The sequence below is a fragment of the Mustela erminea genome, chromosome 16 (genome assembly GCF_009829155.1).
Source record: "Mustela erminea isolate mMusErm1 chromosome 16, mMusErm1.Pri, whole genome shotgun sequence".
NCBI lineage: Eukaryota > Metazoa > Chordata > Mammalia > Carnivora > Mustelidae > Mustela > Mustela erminea.
In genome coordinates this window covers 57,320,439-57,330,355 of record NC_045629.1, presented here as the reverse complement: position 1 = coordinate 57,330,355, position 9,917 = coordinate 57,320,439, and the positions used below count along the sequence as shown (strand labels likewise).

Below are 9,917 nucleotides of genomic sequence, written 5' to 3'. Positions count from 1 at the left end.
GGCAATCACTAAATTAATAATATAGTATATGTTAATTACATTGAATTTAGATAGAATTTTTTTTTAAAGGAGAGAGAGAAAAGCCTTGGGAGGGTTTAAAGAAAATGATGGCTGAGAAGAATATGCTTCCTGAGCAAGAATAATGTGTTCCAAGCCTGAAGAAGACATGGCAGAGAGTTAATTTGGGGATTTTTATGGCTTTTAATGGGCTTCTAAGAAAAATCCAGTATGTAACAATAAATGAAGAAAGAGAGAAACTCCTTTTCTAGTATGAATATTTAAGGCATTTTAAGGCAGGAAAGGCTTGGAGAGGCATCAGGATATTCCTTGAAAGTTTCAGTATTAAAACAGCTCCATCAAAATTCTATTCATTAATTCACCTAATGTTTACTTAATACATTCTATGTGCCAGATATTGGGCACATATGACAGATTTCATTCTTGCTATTATGGGGTTTATATTTTGAAGGAGAAGAAAAAACAGTGAGAATGTCTGGTGCTCTATGTTCTAGTTACTGTGACTGCATAGACAATTACCCCAAAACTGAGTGGCTTAAAACAATAATAAATTTTATCTTGTACATCAACCCAACATCTGCTCAGCACTGAGGTGGTACCAAGGTTAGAGCTGCAGTCATCTGAAGGCTGACATGTCTAATGTGTGAAACTGGTTGTCAACTGAAACTTCTTTGGAACCATTGGTTGGAAAAATTATTTGTGGCCTCTCAGTGTGTCTTAGAATTCCTCAGATCATGGGGTATGGGTTCAGCCCAGGAGTGAGAGAGAGAAAAAAAAAAATCTATATGGCCCATTCGGACTTAGTCTTGGAAGTCACACAGCGTTATCCCTTTCAGCACATTCTATTCCCTGGAACAGTAAAACCCCACCCATATTCAGGAAGAGGGGAAATAGACTCTCCCACTTGAGAGGTTACAAAGTTCTAAAAGAGAATTTGTGAATTGAAATACTGCTGTAGTCATTTTTGGAAAATACAATCTACTTCATCTTGTTATTTCAGTTCTTAGCCTAATAAACAAAAACTTCAATCTGGTATTAGTGAAAAAATATTTACTCATTTAAAATCCTTCATTGAATTTGTGTTTCTTTGGACATATTACTAATATTACTATTATTGTTAATATTACCGGTTTGTGAACTTCCAAATCTTCCAAATCTCTTGACCTTTAACTTTTTAATAATTTGAGTGTAACATTCAAAAGCTGATGTTGTAAAAATTCTAGTGAAAGGAATTATATTTAACTTCTGGGTTTGGAATATTTAATTTACAATGCTCATTTGAAAGATAGAAATGCATTATCAAGTGGCTTTAAAGATGAGGTTATAATTCACACTGGCTTGAATAGGAAAAAAAAAATCACAAATAGACTATCCCCGCTATCCCCAGCTAATCCCTATGAAAATTATCACTTTATTTTAAAATCATTTAACCCAAACAAGTTGTTGACTTTGTGTATCGTAAGTAAAGCCTTACCATACATAAATAACCATTCTATGCCACATAACATTGTTCAAAGATGTTAATGTGCTATGTTGTATGGTAGAAATTACTTCTCCTTTAAAAAATGTTAGAGACAAAACCCTCAGATTGTTTTGAAGGGACGGGGGGTGGGAGGTTGGGGTACCAGGTGGTGGGTATTATAGAGGGCACGGATTGCATGGAGCACGGGGTGTGGTGCAAAAATAATGAATACTGTTATGCTGGAAATAAAAATAAATAAAAAAAAAAAAAGAATGACAAACAGTCAAAAAAAAAAAATGTTAGAGACAGTGCCAGGTGAAGGACACAATGCAAAAAACAATTGTGAAGAAATTATGAAAAATTATATTCGAAAAATACAAAGTATATCCCACTTTGTCCAGATTAAAAGTAAGAGTACATTAAAGTGGAAAGGGTCACTGTTGAAATGATTACACTAGTCAAAATGACATCATCAAAGCTCACTTCATTCTTTTAAAGGTTAGTAGGCAAAGGACTATGTCTGCTCTTTGAAAATGTCAAATAAAATACTACTTTTCCAAAGTGTGAAGTAATGTTAAACTAAACATTACAAGCACAAATGATATTAAGGAAACAAATTTAATGCATACTATTAATCAGAAAGTATATACTCTTACAATGTTAGGATGAACTCAAACAACGTTTGAAGATGAAAAAGCCATATTTTTTATTCTTAGATACATTAACCATAATGTAAGGGCACTAAAGGAGAAAGAATAATAAAAGGTTTAGAAATTCAGATAAGGAGAAAGGAAAATAATCTTATTTAAACTGAAATAATAGAACTAAATGAACACTTAATTCGAGAGAACACAGCCTGATATACTGGATTAAGAGTAGGTGACTGGGGTACTATGAATTATATATCACTTACCCTATTTCCCAGTACTTCAGTGTCTTTGTTGTAATCATGTCTGGCAGGGACTGCTTGCCAAGGCTTCCCTGAATAAATACTAGATTGTTTCTAATACTTTTATATTAATGTTGAGGCTCTTTCCAATCCTTGTAGATATCCTTATGCATAAATCTTTTACATATGTGCTAATGTATTAGTAGGATAAGTTCTTAGAGTGGAATTGCCACATCAGAGGCTATGTCTATTATTAATTTTAAAAGATATTCAATGCATAGTTTATATTCTATGATATTGTCAGAAGGCTGTTCATGTTCTTCTAGTAAAACCAGTAAAGATAAATCCATATGTTTAATTTCTTATGTTGTAAACCAAAAAAAAAAAAAAAAGTGGATTTTTAAAAATTATTCCCGAATTCCTGAAAACTAGAAGGGACCCAGCATGTGCACACTTCAGCTCACTAAGGGGATAGCACCAAGCAGAGGGAAATTAGGGACCCAAGAGATTAAAAATGTTGATCAAAACTGAACACCTTGAGTACATGTTCTTTTCACACGACATATAGTTCTTTAAAACTTGTAATGGCCTTTGAAAAAAATATGTATATAATTTATTATACAGTGTAGTTTAATATACAGTGCTTTATTCTCATTTCTTAGACAGCTGAAGTAAATGTATAAACTACTGTCGTACAGAAATCCATAGTGGTTTTTAACATCAGAAACACATCATAGACTTCTGGTTTCCCGTCTGACATGTAAAGAGTTTAAAAAATCATCACTCCTCTCCTCACAAGAAGAAAAATGCTGAACAAATTGAAAAACAATAATTCTTAGATCCATCAAAGAATTGTTTTCATGGGGAAAACTGCTGTCCTGAAAAAAAAGAGGTAGGCCAATACAGAAAGTTTATTTGCCAGAACTAAACATAGTTAGATTTTGCCAAACAAAATACTAGAACAAAGGAAGAAATATATCATTGAGTAAATTGTTCTTTTTTATATTTTTTCTTTTTTTTTTTTGTCCTTTTTTAAAATTTTTATTTATTTATTTATTTATTATTTACTTTTAATGTTTTATTTTTTATAAACATATATTTTTATCCCCAGGGGTACAGGTCTGTGAATCACCAGGTTTACACACTTCACAGCACTCACCAAAGCACATACCCTCCCCAATGTCCATAATCCCACCCCCTTCTCCCAAACCCCCTCCCCCCAGCAACCCTCAGTTTGTTTTGTGAGATTAAGAGTCACTTATGGTTTGTCTCCCTCCCAATCCCATATTGTTTCATTGATTCTTCTTCTACCCACTTAAGCCCCCATGTTGCATCACCACTTTCTCATAAAATGTCCACAATAGCCAAACTATGGAAAGAACCTAGATGTCCATCAACAGATGAATGGATCAAGAAGATGTGGTATTTTTTCTTTTTTTTTTAAGATTTTATTTATTTATTTGAGAGAGACAGAGAGAGAGAGAGAGCACAAGCAGCGGGAGCAGCAGAGGGAAAGGGAGAAGCAGGCTCCCTGAGCAGGGACCCCAACACAGGCCTCCATCCCAGGACCCTCGGATCATGACCCGAGCCCAAGGCAGACTCTTAACCAACTGAGCCACCCACATGCCCCTCTTTTTTGTATTTTTTCTAAAGGCAAAACAAACAAGTATACAACTACTGATCTCTAGAGATGAGGACCAAGAAGAAGGGAGGTTTGGAAAAGAAAGTGTCGTGTACCCACAAAACCTAACTTCTTCATAACTTTCCATTTCTCTGGTTCTAGGAGGGTCCTGGAAACATGAGAGAGGAAGAAATTACTGTCGCTAAAATAGATGTTGTCAAAGAAAAATATGTGTCCATGTGTCAGATTGTCCAGTTTCTGCCACAGCAAATTTTTTTAGATTTCTTACAGCTGATAATAGTACTGTTTGTCCCAAACTTATATTTGCCTGAAACATAAGATTAGTGGGTTTAAAAGTAAACATTACAGCGCTAGCTTTGACAGCACATATATTAAAGTTGGAAAGATACAGAGAAGATTAGGTGGTCTCTGTGCAAGGATGATACACACATTTTTAAGAGTGTAACTGAATATTGTTCTTTCCTTTAAGTTTTCATTTGAAATATGAATTTTGATATTAATTAACAAATTTTGGCTCTCAGATGACTATCATAGATGGACATATGGATGAAGGGACTCAGACTTAAAAATACAAAGGACATGCAGAAAATTGTGAAGCATTCTCCATGAAATCAATGTTTATAGAGTATTCAGGGTCATTCTCTAAATTACGTCTGTGGCTGTAACATCTTCTGGTCAGTGAAAAGTAAACCATAAAAGAGGGAAAGATAAAACAAGGCAGTTTCCATTGGTGGCAGCTGCTCTGCTATGCCCAGGATGTGTCATCTTTACTGACACTTAAAAGGCATATATAAAAACACTTAATGTGTTTGGGTTACTGTTGATGACAGATTGTCACCAAGTCTATCTTCTGTGTAATTTCTTCTCCAAGTTCATCTTAAAAGACAGATGCTTCAGGTATTTTGGGACTTACAAATTTAATGGGTTACTATTTTTCTGTTGCAACTGGTGTTTCCAGAATGATAGTGTAAGTGTTCAGAATAGCTAATGGGATGGAAATCTCTGAAATTGTAATTATGTGCTTTGATTCTGTTTATAAAGAAATGAATTTGGTGGCATCAGTTTCTTAAAATAGACAATATGTCACAGGACTGTAGTTCATACTTGTTTGGAAATACAGATAGTAGGAGTTAGAGTTGTTCATGACTGGATAACTTCATGAGTTGGTACTGATGAGAAATTAGCAATTTTTTCTTCTCATTTCTCTTACCCATATGTAATTAGTCTTGAAGCTGCAGGGTCTAGTGATATGGAAGACTTAGGGATGTAGGTATTTCTTAAAATGAACCCTCACATTGACATCTTATTTTGCCACTTTGGATCTTCTTAGTCTGAATTTATCTTATTTCTTGACTACCATGCTTTATTTAAACTTCCAATCTTTTCAAATATAGATTGTCCTTTCAACACCCTATCTCTACCCATGTGACAAAGATTTAATCATCTTTTGAGTCACTGCTTAGAGATCACTACCACTTATCCCAGAAATGTTTTCTCTCCACTGTATCCGGTTTAGGTACCTTCCTTTGGTGCCTTTCCTTGTCTATCTCCATGAGATGCGTTTGAAACTATCTCCATTACCATTTTATGTTTACTATACTGCATAAATTATTAATTAGTTTTACTATTTTAAAGGTACAAGAAAGGGGCGCCTGGGTGGCTCAGTGAGTTAAAGCCTCTGCCTTCGGCTCAGGTCATGATCCCAGGGTCCTGGGATCGAGCTCCACATTGGGATCTCTGCTCAGCAGAGAGCCTGCTTCCTTCTCTCTCTCTGCATACTTGTGATCTCACTCTCTGTCAAATAAATAAATAAAATCTTTAAAAATAGTAATAACAAATAAATAAAAGGTACAAGAAAGTGATTTTTTGTCATTATTAGAGAAATGATTTGCTTCCTGTGAGGGTTATCACTTAATGTTTTCTCTAGGAGTTTTGAACTACTTGGTTGTATCTGTTTTCTATAGCTGCCATAATAAATTACCACCAAGTTAATGGCTTAAAACAACACAAATTTATTATTTTACAGTTCTGTAGGTCAGAAGTTAGAAACAGGTCTCATTGGGCTCAAGTCAGTATGTTGGTAGGCTGTGTTCCTTTCCAGAGATTCTGGGAAAGAAACTGTTTCCTTCTCTGCTTTCTTTTTTTGTTCCTGTGCTTCTGGTTTCAGATCCAGAAAAACCAGTGCCAAGTCCAATGTCAAGATTTTTCCCAAGTTTCCATCTAAGAATTTTATAGTTCCAAGACTTATATTAACTCTTTAATACATTTTGAGTCTATTTGGGGTATGATGGGGGTCCAATCTCTTTTTTAAAATATGGATATCCAGTTTTTCCAACACTATTTGTTGAGGACACTGTCATTTTCTCATTGGGTATTACTAACACCCTTGTCAAATATCAGTGGACTGTTCTTGTATGGATTTATTTCAGGGTTCTCTGGAAAGTACCTGGGCTGTTTATGTTTAGGTAATAAGACATAAATGGGGAATAATTGCATGACTTTGGCTTGTTACTATCTTTCAAAAAAGAAGATTTGTTGATAAAGACAAATGGCAAATGTAAAAATAAAGACTTCCCTTTTATACAGTAATTTAGCCTTATAAAGCACTTTCAGTGTATCTTAGTTTTCACAACTACTCAACACTATAATCCCCACTTAGAAATGAGAAAACTGTGACTCTGAGACTAGCTAATATCCCAGAATTATGACTTCATTAAAGATCATCCTAGGTCTCATTGTTACTACTACAGACTCCTTAAGAAAAATGTTTTTCCTTCTTTTATAATATTTGCTTGTAAATGTCATATAAGAGTGACATCTGGAGGCTGAGTCTTATCTGCCCCTCGCCCATGATAATGACAAATGCTCTGTGGTTAATTGTCTTATTTTAGGATGTTTTGCAGAAGTCATTTCTGCAAAGGCTGCAAAACAGAATGGTAGTATGGTTCTGTCTATGCTGCAAAGCAGAATGTTAGTGCTGTTTAATCTTAGCTGTCCTGACTCCATATCTTCTTGTTGGGGACCCTGGCCTTGACTACTTAACTGTCCAACTAACTTCTAACAAATCTACAGATACAGGGGGGATATGTGTATTTATATTTAAGGAAGAATTATTTTTATTGTCCATACAAGTAGGATGGGGGGGAAGAACAGATAAATAGGAATTGACAAATAGAAAATGACCTTGACTACCAACCTCAACTTGCTTCTTAATATTATTCAATCACTTGTAAATAGTTACTCCTAAAATTAGTATTGATAAATGTAATAATGTTTTAATTATATTTTCATTGCTGGATTTTATGAGAGATGAAATATGAGAGTCTTCACTAATTATTAAATTAATTTAGCAGTTACCCTTGACTTCCATATATAAGAAAAATACCTCTATCAGTAGTAATAAAGAATCACTTAATATTCTTACCACATCAAGGACCCAAAAACAAATAACGTAAAGTTCTCTGGGGGTGATATTCAGACTATGAAAGACAGTACCATTTGATACTGGTTGAATGGAACACTGAATTAGAATCACTTACAGATGTGCCCTTATTTGTGGGAGATAACAGTTATAGTTGTGGAAATGATAACTCAATTTAAAAAAATAACTTCCAACCACTGAAAATGACATAATTCCCCAGAGAACACTGGAGAAAGTCATTCAACAAGACCACCTGTGGAGTTAATGCTCGAGATGTATTTAGCTCCCTTCATGTAAATGCTACTGAGAATTTTTAAAAGGCTGGCACAAAGCATATCAAAATCAAGTTACCAACAAAATTAATAATACATTGACTTAAATTGTGATCAACAATAAAATGTCTTCAAGGAGGCAATCAGACAGCTCACTCAGCAGGAGTGTATCATGGGCTGCAAGCAGATTTGGGACTCAAGCTGCACTCTAATCGCACATCTAAAAATCAGAGGAGCTGTTTTCTATGTCATCAAATAGGTTAGATTATTTGAGCAATGGGTTGCTTACTAATGATTTGCACTGTCCCTAAGTTACCAAAATCTTTCATTTTATACTCGGGCCTTACAAATAAAATGTTATTATTTCATTATACTTTATAAAGGAAGTCAAAAAGATGTCTGCATTTGCACATTGTTTTTGATATAATAAAGTGAGCTCTTGGCATTAAAAATCTGCATTTTTGAACCAAAAATAAATTGACACTTTAAAAAATCTCTTCAAACCCTAAGAGTCCTTAGATAACAAGACACGCCTGATTCTAATATTTCTATTGGGAGACCAGAAGTGCACTGTGTCTAACATGAATTTATGTGCTAACTTAACTGGTCTAGGAGACACCCAGATACCTGCTAAAACATTATTTCTGGATGTGATCTTGAAAGAGTCTGGAAGAGATTAACATCTGATTCAGTAGACTGAGTGAAGAGATCTGTCCTCACCAATGTGGGCCAGCATTATCTAACCCAACGAGGGCCTGAAAAGAGCAAAAAGGCTTAGGAAGGGTAAATTCTCTCTTCCTGAGTTGGATGTCCACCATTTTTTGCCCTGATACTGGACCTCCTGGTTCTCAGGCCTCAGATTCAGACTGAATTATAACACCAGCTTTTCTGGTTCTCTAGGTTACAGATCATAGACTCGGGGGTTTCTCAGCCTCCATAACTGTGTCAGCTGATTCCTATAATAAATCTCTTCATATATCCTTCCGATTCTGTTTCTATGGAGAACCCTAATACAGGTTTTGGTACTGAGAGTAGGGTTTCTGTCTTAGTAAATAATAAATAACACAGGTTGGAAAACTTATACACTATAGAAATTTATTTTCTCATAGTTCTGGACACTGGGAAGTTCAAGGTCAGGACAGCCCGGCATAGTAGGGTAAGGTCACTTTCCCTAGTTCACAGTTGGCGTATTTTTGCTGCATCCTCATTTGGTGGAAGGGGAAAGGGATCTCTATGCGGGCCTATTATAAGAACACTAACTTCACTCATGAAGACTCTACCCTCATGCCCTAAGTACCTACCTCTCAGAAGCCCTAACTTCTAACACTATCTTATCAGGTATTAAGATTTTAAACTTATGAATTTGGGGAAGACACAAACATTCAGATCAGCACTAGACCTACCTAAACAGAAAAAGGTAAGCCTAAATCTCATTTCTGAAGTAGGGAATGTTTATGTAGAATCTGAAATTCCTCTTTATAATATTTCCCACACCAAGCTTCTTATTCCTCCCCCATAATTACTGTATCTTATGGACTCTTCCTCATTATTTGATGTTTTGGGTTTGGCCATCTGTATGCAAGATGTAATATTTTGAAGCTCTTATAAATACTACATCAAACATTCTTTGAATACCAGCTATCTACCAGCCACTATCCTGTGCAGAGTGCCATTGACTGGTTCCTGCTCTTTCAAAGAGCTTTGAGAGTGGGAATCAGACCCACAAAAGTACTTTCCATACACAGTGACTTAGGTGCTATAATTCACTGTAATAGTGAATTTTGGAGACACACAAATGACAATAGTCAACTCTACCTCGAAGCAATCTAGGAATGCTTCCCAAGGCAATGATGTTGGATTTAAACTTTGAAGGGAGAACATAAGTTTTTTTTTGTTGTTTTTTGTTTTTTTTAATTTTATTTATTTATTTTACAGAGAGAGAGAGAGATCACAAGTAGGCAGAGAGGCAGGCAGAGAGAGAGAGAGAAGCAGGCTCCCCACTGAGCAGAGAGCCCAATGTGGGGTTCGATCCCAGGACCCTGAGATCATGACCTGAGCTGAAGGCAGAGGCTTAACCCACTGAGCCACCAGGTGCCCCGGGAGAACAGAAGTTTTGAAGGTGACCGACAAGAACAGACATTCCAATAAAAAGATGAGCATGTGCAAAGTCCCAGAGATCTGAACAGGTAGGCATATTTATCTATAAGAATTTC

At 35.5% G+C, this 9,917-nt stretch overlaps 1 non-coding gene across 1 annotated transcript; it reads left to right on the top strand.

Moving 5' to 3' along the window:
- The first annotated feature begins 4,358 nt into the window (after window positions 1–4,358).
- Window positions 4,359–4,465, top strand: LOC116575595. The gene has a single exon (XR_004279857.1). It is a non-coding gene; the product is annotated as a U6 spliceosomal RNA (small nuclear RNA).
- The last annotated feature ends 5,452 nt before the right edge of the window (window positions 4,466–9,917 follow it).